General features: G+C 45.9%; 1 protein-coding gene across 1 annotated transcript in view; it reads right to left on the reverse strand.

The window, feature by feature from the left end:
• Window positions 1-3,199, reverse strand: part of PNCK (pregnancy up-regulated nonubiquitous CaM kinase) — a 165,525-nt gene extending 162,326 nt beyond the window's left edge. The window contains exon 1 of the mRNA XM_073590919.1: window positions 3,048-3,199. The gene's annotated coding sequence lies outside the window, so the exon portion shown is untranslated. The remainder of the gene's footprint in view (window positions 1-3,047) is intronic.
• Between the last annotated feature and the right edge of the window lie 23,023 nt (window positions 3,200-26,222).

Raw genomic sequence — 26,222 nt, forward strand, 5'->3', positions numbered from 1 at the left:
ACTCAGTTTCTTCCTGAAAATGATTGCAAACACAAATTCTTTGGTATTATTATCTTCATTTAATTTGTCTTAAATGAAAAAACACAAAAAGAATTGTCCTAAAGCCAAATTGGATATAATTCCACACCAAACATAAAAAAGAGGGTGGACAAAAGTATTGGCACTGTTCGAAAAATCATGTGATGCTTCTCTAATTTGTGTAATTAACAGCACCTGTAACTTACCTGTGGCACCTAACAGGTGTTGGCAATAACTAAATCACACTTGCAGCCAGTTGACATGGATTAAAGCTGACTCAACCTCTGTCCTGTGTCCTTGTGTGTACCACATTGAGCATGGAGAAAAGAAAGAAGACCAAAGAACTGTCTGAGGACTTGAGAAGCCAAATTGTGAGGAAGCATTAGCAATCTCAAGGCTACAAGTCCATCTCCAAAGACCTGAATGTTCCTGTGTCTACCGTGCGCAGTGTCATCAAGAAGTTTAAAGCCCATGGCACTGTGGCTAACCTCCCTAGATGTGGACGGAAAAGAAAAATTGACAAGAGATTTCAGCGCAAGATTGTGCGGATGTTGGATAAAGAACCTCGACTAACATCCAAACAAGTTCAAGCTGCCCTGCAGTCCGAGGGTACAACAGTGTCAACCCATACTATCCGTCGGCGTCTGAATGAAAAGGGACTGTATGGTAGGAGACCCAGGAAGACCCCACTTCTTACCCCGAGACATAAAAAAGCCAGGCTGGAGTTTGCCAAAACTTACCTGAAAAAGCCTAAAACGTTTTGGAAGAATGTTCTCTGGTCAGATGAGACAAAAGTAGAGCTTTTTGGGCAAAGGCATCAACATAGAGTTTACAGGAGAAAAAAGAGGCATTCAAAGAAAAGAACACGGTCCCTACAGTCAAACATGGCGGAGGTTCCCTGATGTTTTGGGGTTGATTTGCTGCCTCTGGCACTGGACTGCTTGACCGTGTGCATGGCATTATGAAGTCTGAAGACTACCAACAAATTTTACAGCATAATGTAGGGCCCAGTGTGAGAAAGCTGGGTCTCCCTCAGAGGTCATGGGTCTTCCAGCAGGACATTAACCCAAAACACACTTCAAAAAGCACTAGAAAATGGTTTGAGAGAAAGCACTGGAGACTTCTAAGGTGGCCAGCAATGAGTCCAGACCTGAATCCCATAGAACACCAGTGGAGAGATCTTAAAATGGCAGTTTGGAGAAGGCACCCTTTAAATATCAGGGACGTGGAGCAGTTTGCCAAAGAAGAATGGTCTAAAATTCCAGCAGTGCATTGTAAGAAACTCATTGATGGTTACCGGAAGCGGTTGGTCGCAGTTATTTTGGCTAAAGGTTGTGCAACCAAGTATTAGGCTGAGGGTGCCAATATTTTTGTCTGGCCCATTTTTGGAGTTTTGTGTGAAATGATCAATGTTTTGCTTTTTGCTTCATTCTCTTTTGTGTTTTTTCATTTAAGACAACTTAAATGAAGATAATAATACCAAAGAATTTGTGTTTGCAATCATTTTCAGGAAGAGACTGAGTATTATCTGACAGAATTGCAGGGGTGTCAATACTTTTGGCCACAACTGTATACCTATCTATATCTGCACTGTAGTATATAGCATATATTAGTATATACCTATCTGTATCTGCACTGTAGTATATAGCATATATTAGTATATACCTATCTGTATCTGCACTGTAGTATATAGCATATATTAGTATATACCTATCTGTATCTGCACTGTAGTATATAGCATATATTAGTACTGTATATATCTATACTAATACCTATCTGTACTGTTGTATACAGCATATATCATTATATACCTATCTGTCCTGTAGTATACAGCATATATTAGAATATAGCATATATTAGTATATAACTATCTGTATGTGCGCTGCAGTATATAGCATATATTAGTATATACCTATCTCTATCTGTACTGTAATTTATACCATTTCCCATGCTATATACCTCCCTTCCTATATTCTCTTCTCTATAAAGCCAGTTTTCTCTAGCAGTGTCCGCTGTTATCCCCAATATTCCTGTCTGTGACCTACCTCACTGTGAAGCTGAGATATAGTGCTCTGTTTGTCAGGTCGCTCATTCAGAAGTAAGAAAAACCAGTGGAGAAACCTATTACTGTCCTGGCAGAGCGACTATCTTCTACCTATAGGAAAAGGATATTCCAGGTGACCATTGGGGTGGGGACCCTGCCATATAAGCCCCCGTATCTCTGCTTCCTGGACCCCTGTAAAGTGGGGCATATGGAGAACGAAGCTTTGTAAGATGCATGGAGATACTTAAGGTTTCATATGATTTTAGGATGGATTACAACCCCTGACATCACGGTTGATTGACAATGAGGGTTGTGGACACGCTAATCTGCCTTATTTTCCCTGAGACTAGCTCCCTTAGGTGCTACTTCTAGAGGAGAGTAGCACCCACCACCGCCAGCACAAAATTCAGCTGCCCACCTTGTGTCATTGCGTAAAGACACAGCGACTCATTTAACCTGGCAATGCCGGGGGTGCCGCAGTCACTGGAACACCTCTTACATATATATATGTCCGGGGAACGGCAGGTGACTATAGCCAGGTAGGGACCTCATTGCCCAGTTCTATTGCAGGGGCACGACGCGTTTCAGAGTGCCCCGCATTCCCGAAACGCGTCAAGTGACTGATGTTCGATACTTCATCTGCTGGAGTTCTGTGTCCGCCTGACGGCAAAAATTGGGCACCTGCCGTCGTTCCTATAACTCTTGAGACCATTGCACCAACTTCCCAGAGACCACCGCCTGGCGCTGTAGACATGTATACATCTGGAGTATAATATATGCCCCGGCAGAACTTCGCAGAAACAATGTCAGGAAGCAAACTGCAATAAGTCACAAGTATTACCGCTGTCACCGATCATCCTGGATATACAGAGTGAACAAAAAAATGTGCAAAAATCCACTAAGATTCATCTCTGATAAAATCTGTAAAATAAGATCTTGGATTGGGTGCTGCCCTTTAAATTGTGCATTTGGAAGCGGAACTTACCTGGCTGTGATCAATATTGCGTTAACCTTGTCTGCCAGGAGGTGCACTGCTGTCTCTGGTGATGCAGAGCTGTGTGACTGTGTGAACATATTCCATGCTATTTAAAACATTCTCATCCCCTACAGTCCAGGCCAGCAAACTGTAGAGCTTGTCTCCCTCTCTCCCTCCCTATCAGCCATTCTCTCCACCCCTTTATCAACCATCTCCCTTAAAGGGGTCCATCCTTATAAGGACATTGCTGAAAAAAAAAATGTCTCTGCAGCATACTGGAATGTTATGTCGGATACAGAAACCATTCCCGCACTTGTATCTGTAAGCCTGAATACCTGGATGGCAGAAAAAAAGCGATATTCTGAGATGGCGGAGAACATAATGACCAATTCTGCTCAGCTGTAGTGACAAACTCAGCTCTGCTACGTCTGCATAATCAAAAGCGGGGGGACATACATCTCTGCCAGTGGGAAAGACCGCTGGCGACTGTGCTGTGCCGTGGGTGCGGAATCGAGTCACTTTAATCTATCTGGTAATTATATACGCCCCAAGGGTCGATAAGGGCTTTAGTCCAGGGTCACAGGATCTGGGTCATTATTCTCCCTTTCCAAGCTGTATTAGGAAGGTCTCTTTAAGCCAGCCAAACTCAGTTCTGCACTGATGGGGGGTGAGTGACCAGAAACAGCTGCCTGTAGATGGGCGTCTGGCTAATATTCCTAGTTACATTTCAAGGTTTGTGAAAGGGTAAGAGTGTGAAAGATTCATACTAGGTTTTTTTCTTTAGTCCCCCTTCGAAATTATGTTAAGAAAATCTCACTCAGCCAGCCAAACCTTGTTCTGCACTAATGAGTGGTTAGTGACCAAAAGCAGCTGCCTGTAGATGGATGTCTGGCTTATATAATCAGGGTCATTAATTCACCAAGTTGTATCCAAAGGGTCTCTTTTAGCCAACCATACTCTGTTCTGCACTGGTGAGGGGTAAGTGACCAGAAACAGCTGCCTGTAGATTGGTATTTGGTTTGGCTAATATTCCTAGTTATGTTTCAAGGCTTGTTAAATTGTAAAAGGGTGAAAGATTCAGATTAGTTTTTTATTATGTTAAGGAAATCTCACTCTGCCAGCCAAACCTTGTTTATTTATTTATTTTACTCCCTTATATAGCACCATTAATTCCATAGCGCTTTACACACATTATTGGCACTGTCCCCAATGGGGCTCACAATCTAAATTCCCTATCAGTATGTCTTTGGAATGTGGGAGGAAACCGGAGTACCTGGAGGAAACCCACAAAAACAAGGGGAGAACATACAAACTCCTTGCAGATGTTGTCCTTGGGATTTGAACCCAGGACCCCAGAGCTGCAATGCTAACCACTGAGCCACCGTGCTGCTCATATTCTGCACTAATGAGGGGTTAGTGACCTAAAACAGCTGCCTGTAGATGACTGTTTGGCATATATTATCAAGGCCATTAATTTTTCTCCCAAGCTGTATCCAAAGGGTCTCTTTTAGCCAGCCAAACTCTGTTTCAGACTGATGAGGGGTAAGTATCTCAAAACAGCTGTCTGCAGATGGGTGTCTAACTTGGCTAATATCCTCCTTAGTCGTCTTTGAAAAATCATTAAAAGGTCAAAGTAGGGGCAAATATATCATTGGTGCTTTCTGCGCAACCACACAGGGCCCTGAAAGGTAGGAGGGACCCACTTCCACCTCCATAGCAGGTGGAATTGTGCATTTTCATGAGCTATTGGTCCACAAAGTGCCCATATATTGTTCTTGCACCGGGGGACCTCTTCTTTCTGTGTCCACCAGTGGCTCAAAGGATCAGAGATATAACACAGCCTTCTCAGTAGATTTCAAACTAAACATTTTTTTAGTCCCCAACCCAGGTTACATTATGGGCATCTTATTCGACCAGCCAAACAATCTTGTGCACTGATGAGGGGTAAGTACACCAAAACAGCTGCTTATAGATGGCTGCTTGGCTAAAATCCTTAGTCATGTTTCAAGGCTCGATATGGGGCCATAGGATGAGAAATAAGGCTCAACCTTCTGAATAGATTCCATATAAGATTTTCTTTTTTAGTCTCCCTCACGGGTTGTATTAAGGAGTTTTCGATCAGCCAGCCAAACCCTGTTCTGTACTAATGAGGGGTAAGTTACACTCCTCCCCCCCCCCCCCCCCGAAATAGCTGCTTTTGGATGGCCGTCTGGCTTATAGGGTCAGGATAATTAGCCCCCCCCTCCTAAGCTGTATTAAGAGGTTTTCTTTCAGTCAGTCAAACCCTGTTATGCACTTGGGTCGCCCTCCCAGGGCTGTGGGGTACTGGGTACCGGGCCGGTGTCAGTGGGATATGTCACGGCAGCTGTGACCCAGTCCTTGGCCCTTGGCGCCCAAATCAATGGTGGTTTGTGATATAGTTTGTGTGATAGTTTGTGACGCCACCTGTGGTGTTTGGCAAGCAAGATGTTAAGCCAACGCTGCGTGCAGATCCTCTGGGGCTGATGGTGTGTTGCAGCATAGATGGTGTAGCTCCCCACAGGTGAAGCTGTAACCCCAGTGCAGTGTATAGGCGCAGGCGGTGTGAGGAATGTTGGTACCCAGATGTAGCAGGGATGACGGTGTTGGCGCACAAATGAATGGAAGACACCAGGGTTTGCAGTTCCAAAGCTTTACTCACAGTTCGTGGTACACACTGGTGCCTGCCTCCGTGCCGTGTCCTCCGGGTAGAGACTCAATCAACCTCCCGGGCAAGTCAGGATTCTTCTCTCCAACACTCCGCCACACGTACCTCTCCTGAACGACTCTTCTATTGCGCCTTTTGGTGTGAAGAGCTCCAGTACCGTGGTACTCTGAAGTTCCTCTTGTCAGATGTTCCTAACAACTCTACTTGTATGACAGACAGCTGTAGACTCTCTCGGGGACTCCCTTCTCTGGAGTCCTGGCTCTCTATTCAGTTGCTGCTGTGCCCCAAGTCTTAGATGGGAGTAGTGCATTTAAAGCCAACTACTTCACCGGTGTCTGCTGCAGAACCATAAGTGTCCATACAACCTCGGGGACCGGGACCCGGCCTTGCGCTGAGAACCTATAGGCTGGGTTCCTCTTCCAACCCACAACTCCTCTCTGTTGTCCTACTCCTTCGTTCCGCACTGTTCCTTCTCTCTCTCTTATGGAAGCTTAGGTTGCAGTTCTACGTCTTTCTCCTTCTGTTCCTTTCCCGTGCCAGCTCGCTCAGGTCACTGACGCAGCTGCAGCACTCCTTCCTCTCTCCCTCTTCTAGGGATCTCCTTCTTCTCGGACCCGTCCTCAGACTCTCCTGACTGACTGTCCAGACTCACTACCAGGCTGACCTCTCCAGACTGAACCTGTAATTCTAAACCTTCCCAACCTTTTATATGGATCTCAACTCCACCCACCTCCCAGCACATCTCGTGTTACGAAGCAAGGACCCACGAAAGGTGCTCTGCTACCCTCTAAGCATGGAGCTGCAATGTGGTCCTGCTGAACTATCCTATGTGTGGGGTGCAGGTGTTGGAGTGTGGAAAGGAGTTCCCAACTTACCTAGTTGGTGGGGCACTACACCTTAGGAGAAGGTGCAGTACCTCTGTGGTGACTGAGCTTCAGGGGCGCCACATACCCCCCGTTAAACACAGCACGTCCGCGGGCTGCAAGGTAACAAAGTAGACAGCAAAGAAACATACAAAAATTTTGTAATGCATAACAAACTTTTCTTATACTAATCTTCCTAGTATAGGAAGTACTCATCTTGAACGTTACAAACAATTCTATCTAAAATTTTTAATTCTAAGTGCAATTCTCAATTTCAAAGTGCTATTCTCTGTAACACATTTTTCTCTCATTTTTCTAGACACAAGACGCTGACCGCAAATACCTGGTCCATCACCTGTCACTTTCAATTCTTTATTCATATCACTCATCTCTATATCAGACATTCCTAATTCTTCTATAAAAGCCATTTCTCAGTTACTAATACTCTCATAAAACACATTATCAAATACCTCACAGTAAAACATTCAACAATTATTCTTGTAAGTGCTGGACAACGCTCCCAGCCGGGATTTCTTGCAGTGTCCTTTGAGGTAGACATCATCTTCGAAAAGTGTCCATGCAAAACATTATCTTCGCAAAGTGTCCCTTATATGTAAAACCAAGAGAGGGCACCTAAAGAGGTGCAACTATTTACAATAAAAGATTTGGATCATACAGCGTTCATGATCTCCTCAGTTCCAAATGTAGAAACGCTGCCAATCAAAGACTAGGCAACAAAAGTGCCACCAGAAAAACAAAAACATGATGAACAATAGAAAAATAGAAAAAGGCACAACTGGTGCAAACAAACCCTCCTGGGTAACGAGATTTGAAAGTTTTTACTTGTGTTCCCCTCCTAGGGTTCTGGAAGCCGACCTGGAACTGTCCTCATCCTGATTCTGGTTTCTCACTAAAGGACCTTGAAGCGGTGGCAAATGGAACCCATGATGTATCTCAATGCCCATCAACTGCTCTTCCTCTCTAGGTTGTTCCGCTGTCCTAGTACGAGGTCTAGCTCCTAGGGCTTCTGCAGCTTGTCGGCGCTGATAAGCAACTACCTGGGGACTTGGCAGTGAAGGAATCCCGAGATCACCGTCCCAAAACGATCCAGACCCCCCTCTTTCCTGTAGATGTCGGATCGGGCATGCCAGCTCCAACCGTACCCCCAGCAGCAGGGTCCTCCTCCTCCTCCCCATCAACCCATTAGGAAGGCCGGGGTATATACCTGGGAGTTCCCGGCAGTGCGGTCTCTGCTCCGGTGCAGGCATGGTGGTAGCGGGCGCTGCTTGGTCAGACACCGGGGACGGCGGTGGAGCCCATGGCAGCTCCGGGTCCGCGGGGGGGTCGCTGGCGGGACCTGCGCAGCCGCGCCAGATCCAGGCAGGAACTTCTCTTCCTCCGCTTCAGCTCCCTGGGCTGTGTACAACTCCTCCAGTATCAGCGGCAAAGATGGGACAGTATACGCTGCCAATGGCATGGCAGCGGCTCCAAGCTCCGCAAGGTCTGCCAGGAAAAGATCCGGTGCAGCAGCGGCGGGTACCGATGTCGCGGGTACCGCAGGTGTAGGCCCCTCCTGGGTGCGCTGCAGGTTCAATGTCCATAGCGCTTCTCGCCTCAGTCGCAGGCGGCGCGTCAGCTTGATAATCTCGTCCTCCAGCTGTTGGTGATTCATCCCTGAGATCGGGTCGGAGCCTTCAGCCATGGCGCCGGGGAGATCCATTTCCCCGCGCTCAGCAGGCCTCCTTCCCTCACTCTCCAAAATGGTGTTCTGGCGTTCTTCTTCCTGCCTCGGCCCCTTTCCCACCACTGGCCTCTTCTGCCCCTCCTTCCGGGGGCGGCGTCTTCTTCCAGCGCCTCCATACCAAGCCAATATACGAACCCCTCTGGGAGTGGGCCATGTATCTGTCACATAGTAATTCAGGCAGGGAAGGCCCAATACTCTTCGCGGTCTTTTCCTAGGACCTCCCATCTCTTCACGCCCTTCTTCTCCGCGCAAGCGGCCATTTCTAACGTCCATTTTACAGTCTATCAAATCAGGTCTTCTGCACATTTTCAAAAGTTCAAAGTCTCACAAATTTCAGGCGCACAGAACCCGATAGCATCGGGTCTCGTCATCCTGTTCGTGACTCCAAAATTGGGTCGCCCTCCCAGGGCTATGGGGTACACGGTACCGGGCCGGTGTCAGTGGCATATGTCACGGCAGCTGTGACCCAGTCCTTGGCCCTTGGCGCCCAAATCAATGGTGGTTTGTGATATAGTTTGTGTGATAGTTTGTGACGCCACCTGTGGTGTTTGGCAAGCAAGATGTTAAGCCAACGCTGCGTGCAGATCCTCTGGGACTGATGGTGTGTTGCAGCATAGATGGTGTAGCTCCCCACAGGTGAAGCTATAACCCCAGGGCAGTGTATAGGCGCAGGCGGTGTGAGGAATGTTGGTACCCAGATGTAGCAGGGCTGACGGTGTTGGCGCACAAATGAATGGAAGACACCAGGGTTTGCAGTTCCAAAGCTTTACTCACAGTTCGTGGTACACACTGGTGCCTGCCTCCGTGCCGTGTCCTCCGGGGTAGAGACTCAATCAACCTCAAGTCAGGATTCTCCTCTCCAACACTCCGCCAACATGTACCTATCCTGAACGACTCCTTTATTGCGCCTTTTGGTGTGAAGAGCTCCAGTACCGTGGTACTCTGAAGTTCCTCCTGTCAGATGTTCCTAACAACTCTACTTGTATGACAGACAGCTGTCTCTCTCGGGGACTCCCTTCTCCGGAGTCCTGGCTCTCTATTCAGTTGCTGTTGTGCCCCAAGTCTTAGATGGGAGTAGTGCATTTACAGCCAACTACTCCACCGGTGTCTGCTGCAGAACCATAAGTGTCCATACAACCTCGGGGACCAGGCGTCGGCCTTGCGCTGAGAACCTATAGGCAGGGTTCCTCTTCCAACCCACAACTCCTCTCTGTTCTCCTACTCCTTCGTTCCGCACTGTTCCTTCTCTCTCGCTTATGGAAGCTTAGGTTACAGTTCTACGTCTATCTCCTTCTGTTCCTTTCCCGTGCCAGCTCGCTCAGGTCACTGGCGCAGCTGCAGCACTCCTTCCTCTCTCCCTCTTCTAGGGATCTCCTTCTTCTCGGACTCGTCCTCATACTCTCCTGACTGACTGTCCAGACTCACTCCCAGGCTGACCTCCTGTCAGACTGACCTCTCCAGACTCAACCTGTAATTCTAAACATTCCCAATCTTTCATATGGATCTCAACTCCACCCACCTCCCAGCAAATCTCGTGTTACGAAGCAAGGACCCACGAAAGGTGCTCTGCTACCCTCTAAGCATGGAGCTGCAATGTGGTTCTGCTGAACTATCCTGTTTGTGGGGTGCGAGTGTTGGAGTGTGGAAAGGAGTTCCCAACTTACCTAGTTGGTGGGGCACTACACCTTAGGAGAAGGTGCAGTACCTCTGTGGCGACTGAGCCTCAGGGGCGCCACATACTGATGAGGAGTAAGTACCCCAAAATAGGTGCCTGTAAATGTGTGCCTGGCTTGGCTAATATCCTTAGTCACAGTTAAAGACTTGTTAACGAGTTAGGCCTCTTTCACACATCAGGTTTTCGCCGTCAGGCGCGATCCGGCGCTTTTGACAGAAACCGGATCCGGCGAAATGCAATGCCGGATCCGGTTCCCCCCCATTGACTTGCATTTGCGCCGGATCGCGCCGGATGGCCATGCGTTTCATCCGGTTTTCGCCGGATCCGGCAATGTGTCGCGATCCGGCGTCTGGAAAAAACGGCTACTGTAACGTTTTTTGTCTCCGGCGAAAAAGCCGGACACGCCGGATTAGGCGCGTCCGGCTTTTTCACACAATGAAAGCCTATGAGCGCCGCAATGCGCCGGATCCGGCGAAAGCCGGATCCGGCGGCCGGATCCGGTTTTTTGGTCTGAGCATGCTCAGTAGCTCTGCCCACAGGAGATATATAAAAGCAAGACAATGGGACCCTCAGCCACACCCAACATGCCACCCAAGCCAAGAACCAGGAGCAGGAGAAGACAGCAGACATCTGCAGCAGCAGCACCATCAGCACAACCCCAAATGGAGCAGCAAATGGAACATGCTGAGGAGGGGAGTCCAGCAGCAGATGAGAGACGGTAATTATCAAATCCCCCATTCCTCCAAACTAGGGCCATGGAATATCAAGATATTCATTGGCCCTTTGTTTCTCTTTATTCAACAGCCGCCAAAGAGATGCAGCAGCAGCAGCAGCAGCAGAAATGGCATCACTGGCAGCAGCAACAGCAGCAGCAATACCCACAGCCATGGAGTCTGGCCATCAACAGGACAGCACATCTTCTTCTGGGAGCCCTCCCTCGCATCGTCAGCGTTTGACGGTAAGTTTTTATTTCCAAAATCCATCATCTCTGTAATATATGTCTATTCATTGCCTTTTATTTCAAAACAGGAATCACAAGATGAAGAGGAGCTCCCAGAAGAAGAAGGAAGGGGTGGACAGACACCTGGAGTGGGCTCACAATTGGTAAGTTTTTTGCATCAAACGCAGAAACACAACATCACACTACACACAACACATAGAAAACAATGTTCTGCAGACCACACACAGCAAACAAATGCCTACATCCAAAGACATAACATTTTTTGTTTTTTTCTCTAGTCTTCCCAATCTGGTGCTCGGCCAAGAGGTCCTCGCAGTGCCTCCCAGGGTCTTCGGCGACAGCAACGCGGCGGTCACCAGCGTGTAAGTATAAATATTTTTGCTTTGTTTTTTTGCACTTTTTATTTCATTTCTTTTGTGGAGGCTAATTATGTTATTTTTGTCTTTTTCTTTAACAGCCTTCACAGCGTGCTCCCGACTCTGACGGTGAGGATGGAGGACTCGATGTGGACCACCTCATCGATCTCGTCAGACAAAGGGAGCCGCTCTGGAATATGGCTGACCGCCGCCACGCTGACCTTATCGTTACCCGACGACTCTGGGAGGAAATCTGTTCGCTCCTTGTGGGCCGCTGGGAGGACCTCGATGTTCGGGCCCAGATTAAAGAGCGTAAGTATATACAGTACCGGTTGCTTGATGTAAACCAGTGTTTCCCGAACTCCAGTCCTCGTGGTCCCCACGGATCATGTGTTCAGGATTTCTATTTACTATGGAAATCCTGAAAACATGACCCCTGGGGACCATGAGGACTGGAGTTTGTGAAACACTGATGTTGTATACTAACCACTCCTTTCTCGTTTCAGGGAACAGAATTGTGAATCGGTGGCGGTCTGTGAGGGATCGTTTCAAGAAGGAGTTCAATAAAGAGATGCGGGCCCCGAGTGGATCTGGAGGACGCAGGAGCAAGTACAAGTACGCACAAGCCCTGTCGTTCCTCCGGGATACAATGTTCACCAGAAGGTAAATATTACACACCACATGTGAAAAAAAATGTTAGATGTAACTTTTTTTTTTCAGCCAGGACCATACCATGTCATTTTTTTAATTGTTTTTTTTCTCTTTATTCCACAGCACGGTGAGCAGCACTCGGGAGCCTGCACGATTGGACCCTTCTGAGGCGATCCCTGAGGAGACCGGCACCGAGGGACACTTCGACCGCCCCGGTACATCTGCACCTTCCCAGCATTCCCACACATTCGACCCATCTGTCCCATCCACCAGCACAGGAGCATCGTGGCCGCCTACATTACATGAAGCTGCTGGTGAGGAGATCGCTTTCCCTTTACCCCACCCTTCTGCCCCTGCCACCTCTAGTACACCTGCGGGTACTGGGCGGCAGCGGCAGAGGGGTCAGGAAAAGAGTTATGCGCAAGAGTTCTTGCATCTGAATGCATCTTTCCAGAACTGTCTAAAAGTCTTGTCAGAGCAAATCTCCGCAGGCTTTCAGCAGATCAACTCCAGCATTCTGGAGGTGAAGACACTTCTGCAAACCATGCATTCAGAAGCAAGTTCTTCGCCAAACCACACCTTTTTCAGGTCTGTTGTGGAGCGCATGGCAACACTATCTCCTACCCAGCAGATGCATGTAATGCATTCGTGCCACGGTGCTCTACAGCAGGTTACCTCCCAACCTCCACCTCCCACCACTGTAGTTCCTCCACCTGCACCCCCTCCAGCCACTTTCCATCCTCCCCCTCCTATTACATCTGCACCCCCTCCAGCCACTTTCCATCCTCCCCCTCCTATTACATCTGCACCCCCTCCAGCCACTTTCCATCCTCCCCCTCCTATTACATCTGCACCCCCTCCAGTCACTTTCCATCCTCCCCCTCCTATTACATACCAGCAACCTCACCAGTACCAGCAACCTCCCCAGTACCAGACATCTCCCCACTTCCAGCAACCTGCCCCGTACCAAACTCCTTCCCCGTACCAAACTCCTTCCCCGTACCAAACTCCTTCCCCATACAACTTTCCATCAACATCATCTGCTCCTACAGTCCCTGCCCAACCCTCCACTCCACCGCCCACCACCTCTTCTGCCTCCAACATGTCCACCCATTCTGTAGCTTTTTCCACACCTTCACCTCTAACTGTTCCTTCCCCACCACGATCCCAGTCCTCTCTCCACACACCCAGTGTCGAAGTGTCCCGCAGCCCCTACAGCAGTATTTCCACCCCACACTACACAGATTTGTAATTTTTTTTTTTTTAATAAAAATGCCCATTGGGTTTAAAACCTTTCTAAAAAAGTTTTTTTGCACTTTAAAAACATTTTACAAAAAAAAAAATTTTAAATAAAAGTTAAATTATCGTTTCACAATGGTTGTCTGTCTTTTCTTTCTGCGGCGAACTATGTTTAAAAAAAAGGTTAAATACAGGGTATTTCAAAGGTAAAAAGGTATTCAAAACCAGGTATATAACTGTGGGTAAATTTTAGCTTTTTGCCACAGTTGTGTTCCTGGTTGTGTTTGAAGCAAAGTATTTCACCTAAAAAGTTGTGTTTATTGTTGGTGATTTCCTAACAATGTACACAACTTTTGTTAAAAGGTGAAATACTTTGCATAAAACACAACCAGGTACACACCTGTGGCCTAAAGCTAAAAATAGTAGACCATGACAAGATAGCCAACTTTGGTTGGCAAAGGTATATACTGTTGGTCCAGAAGGTACACAAGTTTGGTTAGGGCACAAATCTTTCACACTCATCCTGCCAGTGTACTCTGCCTTGAGGGTCAATTTTAAAAACCGGATCCGGCGTAATCCGTCGAAAAACGGATAGAAAAACGGATGAACCGGATGAGACGGATCCGGTTTTGTCTGTCAAGAACAAGACGGATCCGGCAGAAAACCGGATCCGGCACTTCAGGTTTTACAAAACATTTGCCGGATCCGGCATTCCGGCACGATGCCGGATCGCGCCTGACGCCGAAAACCTGATGTGTGAAAGTAGCCTTAGACAATAACTTACATGGTCATAGGATCTCTCAGTAGATTGCATATTAGATTTTTTTTTAATTCCTACTCCTAAGTTTTGTTAAGTGCTTCTCATTCAGCCAGGCAAACCCTGTTCTGCATTAATGTGGGCTAAGTATACAGAAACAGCTGCACAGACATTTATGTTTGGCTCATAGAGTCATTAGACCCCATTTCAAGCTGCAAAAAGAGGGTCTGTTTCAGACAGCCAAACTTTGTTTTGCACTGATAAGGGGTAAGTACACAGAAACCGATGCCTTTATATGGGTGTCTCGCATTGGATAGTAATGCACTGATGAGGGGTAAGTACACTGAAACAGCCGCCTGTATATGGACGTCTGGTTCGTGAAGTTTTGGAGCAGTGTTCTCAGGATCACTAGCGGTCCAAACTCTGGGATTTCCTAGATCATCAATATTAAATTAAGTAATTTTGCAATACCATTCACAGCCATAACACAATGTTAGGCACTGTTCCAGTGCGACGAAGCCCATTTAATCAGCTGTTCACGGGGGTTGATCTCACATTGTTGTCCTATTCAGAGGGTAGGGATAAATCTTCAATTTTAAAGTCTTGGAAAACCCCTTGAATATTAGGGTAAGAAATACATCTGCCATTTTAGGTTATGTTACTTTTGTCATTCTCCATGAATTCATGTCCTTATTCATACATGGAAACACTACATCAATTTCATAAATTAAGCTCCATCCTCCAAAAGGGTGAGTGCACACAATGCAGATTCACCTGCGGATTTTTCCGCGCGGATTTGCTGGTAAAACCGCAGGTAAAGAGACCTGTGGTTTTCCTGCGGATTTGCCTGCGGTTTTCCCCTGCAGTTTGACACCTAGACAATGGAACAGGTGGCAAACCGCTGCGGAATCCGCAGAAAGAATTGACATGCTGCAGATTTAAAACCGCAGCAAATCCGCGTGGAAAAATCTGCACCGTGGGCACTGCGGTTTTGAAATTCCATTGGCTAACATGGTACTGTACATTGCTTGCGGATCTGCTGCGGATCCGCAGGGCCAAATCTGCTACGGATCCACAGCAAAATCCGCACCGTGTGCACATACCCTTAGGCTCTTGTTACCCATGGTACCACCCTTGTTGTCACTAAGCACCTAAGCTATATCTACATGTGAAACTAAGAAGATCATGGTGGGTTTTTTACATTAAAGGGGATCTGTCACTTGTCACAAATATGTGATTTTCTTTTCTGGTGTAAATGTCGCTGTTCTCCTAAATCCAGCGCTGTTTTTCTTTTGCGCCTGTGTCTCTCCATTCCCCAGATACACGCCCCTCTTTCCTGTATGTAAATCTAGCCTTTACACTAAGTGGGCGTGGCCTTAAGTAGATTGAAACAAAAGATTTAAGGAACACACTCATTTGTCTAACAAGGCTAGATTTAGGCCATGTGCCCACGGTGCGTGTTAAAACGCACACCAAAAACCGGACTCTTTCCCAGAAATCGCGCGTTTTTTTCCTCGCGATTTCACCGCGATTTTACCGCGATTATGATCGCGATTTTGCCGCGATTTTCGAGTGCGATATTCAAGCACTTTCCAAGCGATTTGAAGCATCGCTTGGAAAGTGATTGACAGGTTGGTCACACTCGTCAAACATAGTGTTTGACAAGTGTGACCAGGTTTTTACTATTGAGGCTGCCTATGCGGCATCAATAGTAAAAGATAGAATGTTAAAATGCTAAAAAAATAAAAAAATCGGGGTATATTTACCTTCCGGCGTCCTGCGCTGCATTCCCGGGCCTCAGCGTTCCCAGTAATGCCTTGCGAGACCTGTGATGACGTAGTCTCGCGTTGCTATAGCGATCTCGCGAGACTACGTCATCACAGGACCTTGCCGCAAGGCATTACTGGGAACGCTGAGGCCGGGAATGCAGCGCGGGACACCGGAAGGTAAATATACCCCGATTTTTTATTTTTTTATTCTTTTTTTTACAGGGGTATGGTACCCAGGGCCTGGAGGACAGTCTCCTCTCCTCCACACCGTGGGTACCAACCGCACATGAGATGCTTAACTTCCCGCATGGTGGGCATAGCCACATGTGGGAAGTAAGCGATTCTCATGCATTCCTATGGGATCTGCGGATTTGTATCTGCGGAATCGCAGGTAAAATGACCTGCGGTTTTACCTGCGGATTGGCCTGCGGTTTATCACCTCTACAATGGAGGAGATGGTAAACCGCAGCAGAATCTGCAGAAAAGAAGTGATATGTCATTTCTTTCTGCGGATTCAAAGCCGCAGCTTTTCCGCAGTTAAAAATCTGCAGCATGTGCACAGCAGATTGTAAATCACATAGGGTATGTGCACACGGTGCGGATTCTGCTGCGTTGTACAGTACCTTTATTTCCTATGGAAATAAAAAAAAAAGCGCTGTGCACACGCTGCGGATTTTTCCGCTCGGTTTTGCTGCGGTTTACAATCCGCAGCATGTCAATTGTTTGGTGCAGAAACGCTGCAGTTTTACACCTCATCCATTATGAGGCGTAAAACCGCAGATACACCGCAGGACTTTTGTCCTGCGGAATTACTTGTGGTTTTCTCTCCAAAATCCGCACACCCAAAAAACTACGTGTGCACATAGCCTTAGACTTACATGGTACTGTACACTGTCTGCAGAACTGCTGCAGATCCGCAGCGGCCAAAACCGCAGCGGATCGGCCGCAAAAACCGCAGTGTGTGCACATAGCCTAAGGGTGTGTGCACACAGTGCAGATTCTTCTGCAGTTCTGCAGCAGATTTGGCCTTGCAGAACTGCAGCAGAACTGCAAGTGATGTACAGTACCATTTAAGGCTATGTAAAACAAAAAACGCTGTGCACATGCTGCAGATTTTTCCATGCAGATTTGGTGCGGATTTAAAACTGCAGCATGTCACTTCTTTTGTGCAGTTCTGCTGCAGTTTCACATCTGCTCCATTATAGGCATCTGCAGGTGTAAAACTGCAGGGGAAATCTGCACAAAAACTGCAGTAAATCTGCAGGTAAAACGCAGGTCATTTTACCTACGGATTTAGCAAAATCTGCACTGAAAATTCCACAGCAGATCTGCAGCGTGTGCACACACCCTAAGGAATGCCATGTTCTGCTATTTTATACCCCAGAGCCGGGCTTGGCTCCCACCATCCGAATTTCTCTTCTTTGGAGCACATTAAACATGAATTGGATCCCTGAAAGATGAATGAAGCTGGCAGGTTACAGTGAGCGTCTGGCACTGGAAAACAGGTCAGGAGCTGCCCTGACGTCACTGGCTTCTGAAAGCATAAAGCAGGCGGAGGGAGATGTGGGTGACCTGACAGCACCAGTATGTGGAGGCCAGTGCCATGTGATGCTATGTATACAGTATATCTTTATTTTTTCTTTTCTTCTTTTTTATATAGCGGTAACATATTCCGCATATTCACACAGTTCCATATTCCAGATTTGCACACATTATCATCACTGTCCCCAATGGGGCTCACAATCTAAATTCCCTATCGTTATGTCTTTGGAATGTGGGAGGAAACCGGAGTACCAGGAGGAAACCCACGCAAACACGAGGAGAACATACAAACTCCTTGCAGATGTTGTTCTTGGGGGGATTCGAACCCAGGACCCCAGCACTGCAGTGCTAACCACTGAGCCACCGTACTACCCCACATATATAACAACACAGCCATTTCATGTAAGGCCTATGTGTGTCTGATCTGCACTACTGTCCGGGGAGTTTTAGGAGGCTTTTGTAGCATTCATACAATTTAGTAACTCTTTGCATAGCCTGGCAGGTGTCACCTTGTTCCAAGACCCTTTTTCCAGGCAATATATACATAGATTAAATACCCCACTTAGGACGCCATCCATGAGGCAGAGCTGGGGGGGTCACTAATAGTGGCTCTGGAGGACATACATGGTCAGTCATTCTTTTTGATGGCGAGATGTAAAACTAAATTTTTCTTGCAGTGTCTTTAGGACATGAGGTGGAATGGAAAAGAACCATACTTCCATACCAGGGGCAAAGGGAGCACTGTGGGAAATCATGTGTGGGCATCATACTGTGTTGCCCATAATTGTGTGGCAGGGCACTGTGGAGGCATCATACAGTGTGGGTGGCACTGTGAGGTCATCATAATGGGTTGAGGGCACTGTGGGGGGATTATGCTGTGTGTGTGGGCATCATACTGTGTGTGGGGCACTCTGGAGGCATTATACTGTGTGAGGGAACTGTGACGGCATCAAACAGTGTGGGTGGCACTGTGAGGGTATCATACTTGGTTTTCGACACTGTGGGGGGATTATAATGTGCTGTAGATAAGCCCCTGATGTCGATGCCGGCAGTTCATAGTCCAAAAAAAGGGTGACAGATTCCCTTTAAGTGGTTGGAGTGGAGTTGTTATAGTAGTGGTATTAGTGGTCTGTGGTTTGCTGTACTACATGTGTATTTATCTCTTTGTCCCTGTTCCCATTTAGTTTATTCCTCCCTGTCCCTATCCTCCTCCCTATTGTTGGTTAGTGCTTTTGGAGATAAAGGTTTTCATTTATTCCTGTTTTGTCTTTGGGTCTTGTTTACCTTATATTTCTGTCCCATGCCTCATGAGGTGGGAAAGGGCACAGATCACGGTTTAACAGGAGCATAATAAGGTCAGAGACTCGGGCCTCTCTACCTTCAAGAGTACCCCTGGGACAGGGATAGTTAGGGTCACAGTTCCAGGGACAGTATGAGTCCCCCCTTCTTTAGCGAAGACCATTACAGCGTGACACTGTGGTGGCATTATACTGTGTTAAGGCACTGCGGTGGCATTATACCGTGCGTGGGGACTGTGGGGGCATTATACGAGGTTGGTACTGTGGCGGCATTATAATGTGTGATGGCACTGTAGGGACATTATACTGTGTATGGTGACTGTACTGGCATTATACTGTGTGAGGACACTGTGGGGGATTATACTGGGTGGGGGTTGTGGAGCATCATATTGAATGAAGGACTGTGGGGGGCATAAAACAGTGTGTGGAGGGCTGAGGGGAATCAGACTGTGTATGAAGCAGTAATGAGCATTTAAATATGTATGGGGGCATCATTTTTCTTTGGGGGGGCATTGTGGGGGCACCATTATATGAATATGATATGTAAGGGAGACACTCTATAGACATTATGCTGGGGAGGCATCATGTGGGGGATAGACTGTGAAGCATCACAATATGTGAGGTGAGCACTGTGGGGGCAACATGGTGTGGGGGCAACAGAGTGAAGATATTGGGGGGTATCAAAATGTATATGAGGTCATCATACAGTGTGACGGAGCATAGCGAGAAAGTCATACTGTATGTGGGGGCATAAAAAGCATGCGAAACTGTGTGAGAACACTATGGGGCTTTACTAGAGGCACTACTTCTGTATGATCGCACAAAAAGACTGAAGGGGTTATGAGAGCGGCTAAGCTGTCAAAATTTCCTTGGGGCACTATGTGCCTCTTTTCTGACTGTCAGATCAAGAAGGTATGCCATTCACAGGGGTGTGAAAAGCCCCCCCACCAGTTGAGATCTTGATTACCATGGGGGCTTCAGTGTGAAAAGGACTCAGTTTTTGCTAATTTGGCGAAACTGGAGCCTTTTTAGATGTGGGATAGAAATCAATCCATAAGGCCTCAATCCAGATTCAGTCATGAGTAACCAATGCTGTGTGGTGCTGATCTCCAGCAGGGGGCAGTATTACCTCACTCTATCCCGCCTGTGCCTGAGAACCTGAATCACTCCAATTCTGTACAATTCTGGTCACGTCTGGCAAACTAGTGAAAAGCGCAGTGTTTTTCTGCAGAGAAAAAACAGGGAGATTTCCAGCCATTGGGAGGGGAGCTGCAAGGTATTAACATGCAGATAGAGATCTGGCTGCACCCAAATCTACGAGTACATACACTACACAGGTGTATACGGGGTACGGACAGGGCCTGCACATCTCATCTCACCCCAGTGGTGTGTACAGCGCTTTATGGACACATTGTTTTCTTGTTTTGCACATTCCGTTCTTCCCAGCTATGGCTCCAGAATCCAGATTTATCAGAAGGCAGATAAGACTGGGGTCACTATGACCTGGTTATATAAGAGGGAGACACATACAAACATGGCCATATTCAGATCTTCATCAACGTGTATTATCGGATAGAGCTTGTAAATACAAGCAGTTTTGTAATTTACTACTTATTAAAATTTTCAGCCGTTCTTGGGATATTAATACTTGTCTTTTTTGTTTACAGTGCATTGCCTAGGAGACCGACTACCACTGCCAAACAGCAGAACATGCCCTATGCTTGCAAGCTACTATAAATCAAACAAATGGTAGACAGCAGCATTATATATATGTATTAAACAAATCAATCTCTTTCAGCTGTGAAAAAACTGGACCAACAAATTACGGATCAATCGCTTAAACATGTGGAGTCAAAAAAGAGGAATGTGGAAACCACAAGCAAAAATGTGATTAAAGATCCATATAAGGTAAAATATATATATATCCTTTATTAATTTATGCAAGACAGGACAAATGGACAACATGTGCAAAATAGATCCAAAGTGCAACTGTGCAAAGAGAGAGACGTTTTGACCCTATTGTAAACATTTTCTTTGTACAATCATGATTAGTTTTAGTACATCATACATACAAGGCCACCAGATAACCATGCATATGGAATAAGAGACTTATTGCTCCATGTTATATCATATAGTTCATACTGATTAGGGCAAAGGCACAAAATATAATAAATTTAAATATATTCCCAAGTGGCAATATGTATTTCTGAATGTCCCCTCCACCACCCAAATACACATAGGGCTTAACCCATTCCGTAGAAAAACATATATAAAGATCAAGCGACCATAGTCAGCGGCAACATTACCTCATACAGGGGAACCCACGTGTGTCCAGGTGGCCCGTGTCAGCCTGTCTACCCCGACACGTGTTTCAGAGGTGTACTCACCCCCTGACGAAGGAGTACACCTCTGAAACGCGCGAAGGGGTAGACGCGCTGACCTGGGCCACCTGGACACACGTGGGTCTACCCCTTCGCGCGTTTCAGAGGTGTGCTCCTTCGTCAGGGGCGAGTACACCTCTGAAACACGCGTCGGGGTTGCACTTTGGATCTGTTTTGCATATGTTGTCCATTTGTCCTGTCTTGCATAAATTAATAAGGGATATATATATTTTTTACCTTATATGGATCTTTGATTGCCTTTTTGCTTGTGGTTTCCACATTCCTCTTTTTTGCAAGCTACTTTCTATTGAGAGAGCGCTGTTACCTCCTAGTCTCCGCCAGCTTCAGTACAGTGATTACATGCTAGACAGCAGCAGTGGTCGGTCTCCTAGGCAACGAGCAGTAAACAATAGAAAAGTGTTAATATCTCAAGAACAGATGCAAATGTTAATAAGCAGTAAATTGCAAAAGTGATTGTTATTACACACATTATCCGACAATATCCATATATGAAGATTTGAATAACCCTTAAAACTCTTCCTGAGTCCTGACATATGATTTTCATTCCTCTTCTGCCTCTAACAACCACGTATGGAGCGGAGATCTGCGCTCCTGCAGGGGGCGAATCATTCTATGTGCCCATTGGCGTGCCCGTGACTTGATTGCAGGATGCCAATGGCTTACCACGATTGTCGGGGGTCTGCTAAAGACCCCTCTCCGTGTCATTACGGAAAGCTGACCTCTGCCTGGGTTTCATAGGAGATTGTTATTTTCTCTGTTCATTGATTGTGTATAGTACCAGCAATCACACAATCAAAGCTTCAAGTTCCCGAAGGGGACTAAGCAATACAGTATAAAATGGAAAAAAATGTTTTTAAAAATACAAAAAAATAAAATAATATAAAAGTTAAAAATCACCCCCATTTTTACCCCATTAAAAATAAAGCAATTAAAAAATGCGCATATTTGTTATCACAGCAGTTGAAAAAGTCAGAAATATCAAAATATAAAGTAAATTAATCTGATCAGTAAATGGTGTAATGAAAAAAAGATCAAAACAACAAAATTAAATGTTTTTCACCACCGCAACATTTCAATAAAATGCAATAACGGGCGATCAAAACATCTTATCTACCCCAAAATCATATCAGTAAAACCATCAGCTTGGTGCGCAAAAAATAAGCCGTGACACCTCCCCAGATCCCGAAAAATGGAGACTGTGAAACAACCAATAGGATGGTGTAACCAGGTGCCTGAAAGGGCTAAAGCTACATGGTGACACTGCATGCATGTCATGATCGCCACCTGGCAAACCCGGGCAAGTAATAGGGTTCATGACAGCTAGGGGAGTTCACTCCTCCCAGGTTCCAAATTATGACATTTATGTATAGCGGATGTGAGCAATCCATGTACAGAGCAGGCTCAGGGGCTGAGCCCGCTCCACACACCATTGGTGCCGACTGTGTTGTACATCCTATACTTGAGTCTAACTGTTGTGATTGGAGCTGAAGCCAATCACAGAAGTTCAACCTTTTAGATGCTGCTGTCAATTGTGACAGTGGCATTTAAGATGCTAGGAATGTGGGAAAGTGTCTCTGCTGACCCCGATGTCTACCCATCAACACGATTACAGGGCGCTCACTGTGCTTTCATGGCCCTGGGAGAGGGGGGGTACAAAAGGCTGCTATGTTTGCACACATAGGTAATTAGAAGTAGGGCTTCGATAGTTTTGCAATATACAATATTTTTTTATTTACTATATACACTCACTGGCCACTTTATTAGGTACACCTGTCCAACTGTGTGTTAAGACTTAATTTCTAATCAGCCAATCACATGGCGGCAACTCAGTGCATTTAGGCATGTAGACATGGTCAAGACAATCTCCTGCAGTTCAAACCGAGCATCAGTATGGGGAAGAAAGGTGATTTGAGTGCCTTTGAACGTGGCATGATTGTTGGTGCCAGAAGGGCTGGTCTGAGTATTTCAGAAACTGCTGATCTACTGGGATTTTCACGCACAACCATCTCTAGGGTTTACAGAGAATGGTCCGAAAAAGAAAAAAAATCCAGTGAGCGGCAGTTCTGTGGCCGGAAATGCCATGTTGATGCCAGAGGTCAGAGGAGAATGGGCATACTGGTTCGAGCTGATAGAAAGGCAACAGTGACTCAAATTGCCACCCGTTACAACCAAGGTAGGCAGAAGAGCATCTCTGAACGCACAGTGCGTCGAACTTTGAGGCAGATGGGCTACAGCAGCAGAAGACCACACTGGGTACCACTCCTCTCAGCTAAGAACAGGAAACTGAGGCTACTTTCAGCAGGATAATGCGCCATGTCATAAAGCTCGAATCATCTCAGATTGGTTTCTTGAACATGACAATGAGTTTACTGTACTCAAATGGCCTCCTCAGTCACCAGATCTCAATCCAATAGAGCATCTTTGGGATGTGGTGGAACGGGAGATTCGCATCAGGGATGTGCAGCCGACAAATCTGCGCCAACTGTGTGATGCCATCATGTCAATATGGTCCAAAATCTCTGAGGAATGCTTCCAGCACCTTGTTGAATCTCTGCCACGAAGAATTGAGGCAGTTCTGAAGGCAAAAGGGGGTCCAACCCGTTACTAGCATGGTGTACCTAATAAAGTGGCCAGTGAGTGTATATATATATATATATATAGAATTTTTCCATAAATATGTATATAATATTCTACTTGATTCAGCAATTTAGCCAATAATTTGCCAGACAGTATGGCATAGATCGTATCATCGCTCACAAATCGCCTTTTCTGCCCCATGTATGACAGGCGGGTGACAAATCACCAGCCCACGTGGATGGGGCTTGTATCTGTCTCGCCAGCTTACAGGGAAATTCCAGTAAAAACTGAACTTTTCTATTATGATTATGTATTATAAGTGTTTTAGTGATTTCCTTATAGTAATTTACAATGGGGAATTCCTAATTGGTCTACGACTAATATGGAGCTGAGTTGCAATACCAGACACAACCTACTGACATGAGTGGCGCTGTATCTGAAAAAAGAATACCGTTTCTCCTGCCGTTAAGAGAGGGGTTTTTTTTACACCCACACACACACCTCCGATACAGTATTATACTGTACTACTTCAGCTAATTGCCATAATAACATTGCATTATGGGATTGTTACCTTAGGCACTTCCTTTATATATATTCTTGTAGGACAAAAATGAGCATGAATTGCAGATTCCCTGCGAAAAATGATCAGCCTTTATCAGTAGATAAAAATATGTAAAATAATCACCATCAAACTGAAATTACAGAGAATTAAGAAAATACAATTGCCCTTTAAATCACATGAGGCGCAATTCCACTGTGGGACTGTAGGTGTCACTGTTGCATGCAGCTATAAATTACACATACATTAACCTTTTTTTACTGCCAATGAGCTGTGTAAATAAGTTAAAAAACGATAAAACAAGCAATTTGGTGTCAGAAATTTGTAGTTTTTGTGGGGGGATTGACATTCAGAATTGTTTTTTTTTTTTAAGTCTGAAAGGGATAAGGGTCACCCACTGAACACCCCTTTAAGTGTAGGTTATGTAGCATTACTTGTCAGTCATTGACCCTGTTAAGTAAAAGGTGCCAAAAAATCTCATGGGAAATCCACAGACTTTCTTCTATATGTGTATATAAGGCTATGTGCACACAGTGCGGATTCACCCGCAGATTTTGCAAAATCCGCAGGTCAAAAAACCTGCGGTATATCACCTCCACAAAGGAGGAGATGGCAAACCGCAGCGGAATCCGCAGAAAGAATTGACATGTCATTTCTTTCTGCGGATTTGAAACCGCAGCAAAAACCGCGTGGAAAAATCCGCACCGTCTGCACTGCGGTTTCAATTTTCCATAGGCTAGAATGGTACTGTACATCACCTGCAGTTCTGCTGCAGATCCGCAGGGCCAAATCTGCTGCGGACCCGCAGAAGAATCCGCACCGTGTGCACATAGCCTGACTGGTGTGGAAACATTGAGACACAGAGAGATTTACTTTCAGGTGATGTGGTCTGTGGTCATGAATCAGCAGTGAAAGGAGCTCTGAAAAATACAGTAAGAGTTATAAATTTTGCCATTAGATGGTCAGAACAAGCTCACTGATGGATTCTCAGTTAACCCATTCTGCAGCCGACAATAGTCAGTGCAACACAGGTTACAGAAGGCAAATGGCGTAAAATACTTAGCTACTTCCAGGCCGCCCTTAGGCGATAAATGACTAGGAAGTCCGCGTTCTACTTAGGAAGCGCTGGCGGCGCTTCCTCCTCCGATCCCTGCGATCATGTGATCGCTGAGTGTAGGGAAGGAGCAGGAGCTGGCAAGTCCGAAGAGACTCTGTTAGCTCTACTATGCAGCCTAGTAACTGGAGCTAATACACCATCTACATTGTAACAAACTGTTTTTTTGTTTTTTTATTTTTTGGTTTTCCTGATTTAAAAAAAACCTCAAAAGTTAATCAAAAAAAGTTTTGTGTCACTATCATTTTTTCGTCCATGGAGCTGTGTAAGAACTCGTTTTTCGCATGAAAAGCTGGGGGATTTATTTGGTATAATTTTGGCATAAAAGCAACATTTAGATCTCTTTTTATAGGGTAAATGTGGTGAAAAATGGCAATTCTGGCATTTCAAAATAGCTTTTCATTTATGGTATAAACTGTATGAGTTAAATAATTTCATATTTTGATAAATCAAAATAATGGATGCAGCGGTACCACATTTTTTTTTTTGTTTTTGGATTAAGAAGAGGGTAGCGATTTAAGCTTTTATATATACGGATATATACCGTATTTAAAAAGTTTACTACATTTCACATACTTTTTAGTCCTTAAATCTGCAGGTGGCGACGGGTCCACGAATGGACGCCCACAGTTGAAAACAATTTAAATGTCAGGGATTTACAGCAGCATCTAAGTGGTTGGAAAGCTGCAATCGGAGCTAGCTCTGGTCACTGTCTTTAGAGGCTATGTGCACACGTGCTGAATTGTCACGGAAATTTCCGCAGCAATTCCGCAACTCCCTGCCGCGGGAAATACGCATGAGGAATTCCCGCGAAAAACTAGCGTTTTGCAAGCGTAATTAGCTAGCAGAATGCTAGCGCTTTCCAAGCGATCTGTAGCATCGCTTGGAAAAGTGATTGACAGGTTGGTCACACTCGTCAAACATAGTGTTTGACGAGTGTGACCAACTTTTTGCTATTGAGGCTGCCTATGCAGCATCAATAGTAAAAGAT

Source organism: Dendrobates tinctorius, unplaced genomic scaffold (genome assembly GCF_039654945.1).
Source record: "Dendrobates tinctorius isolate UK_male_01 unplaced genomic scaffold, ASM3965494v1 ptg000120l, whole genome shotgun sequence".
NCBI classification, from domain to species: Eukaryota; Metazoa; Chordata; class Amphibia; order Anura; family Dendrobatidae; genus Dendrobates; species Dendrobates tinctorius.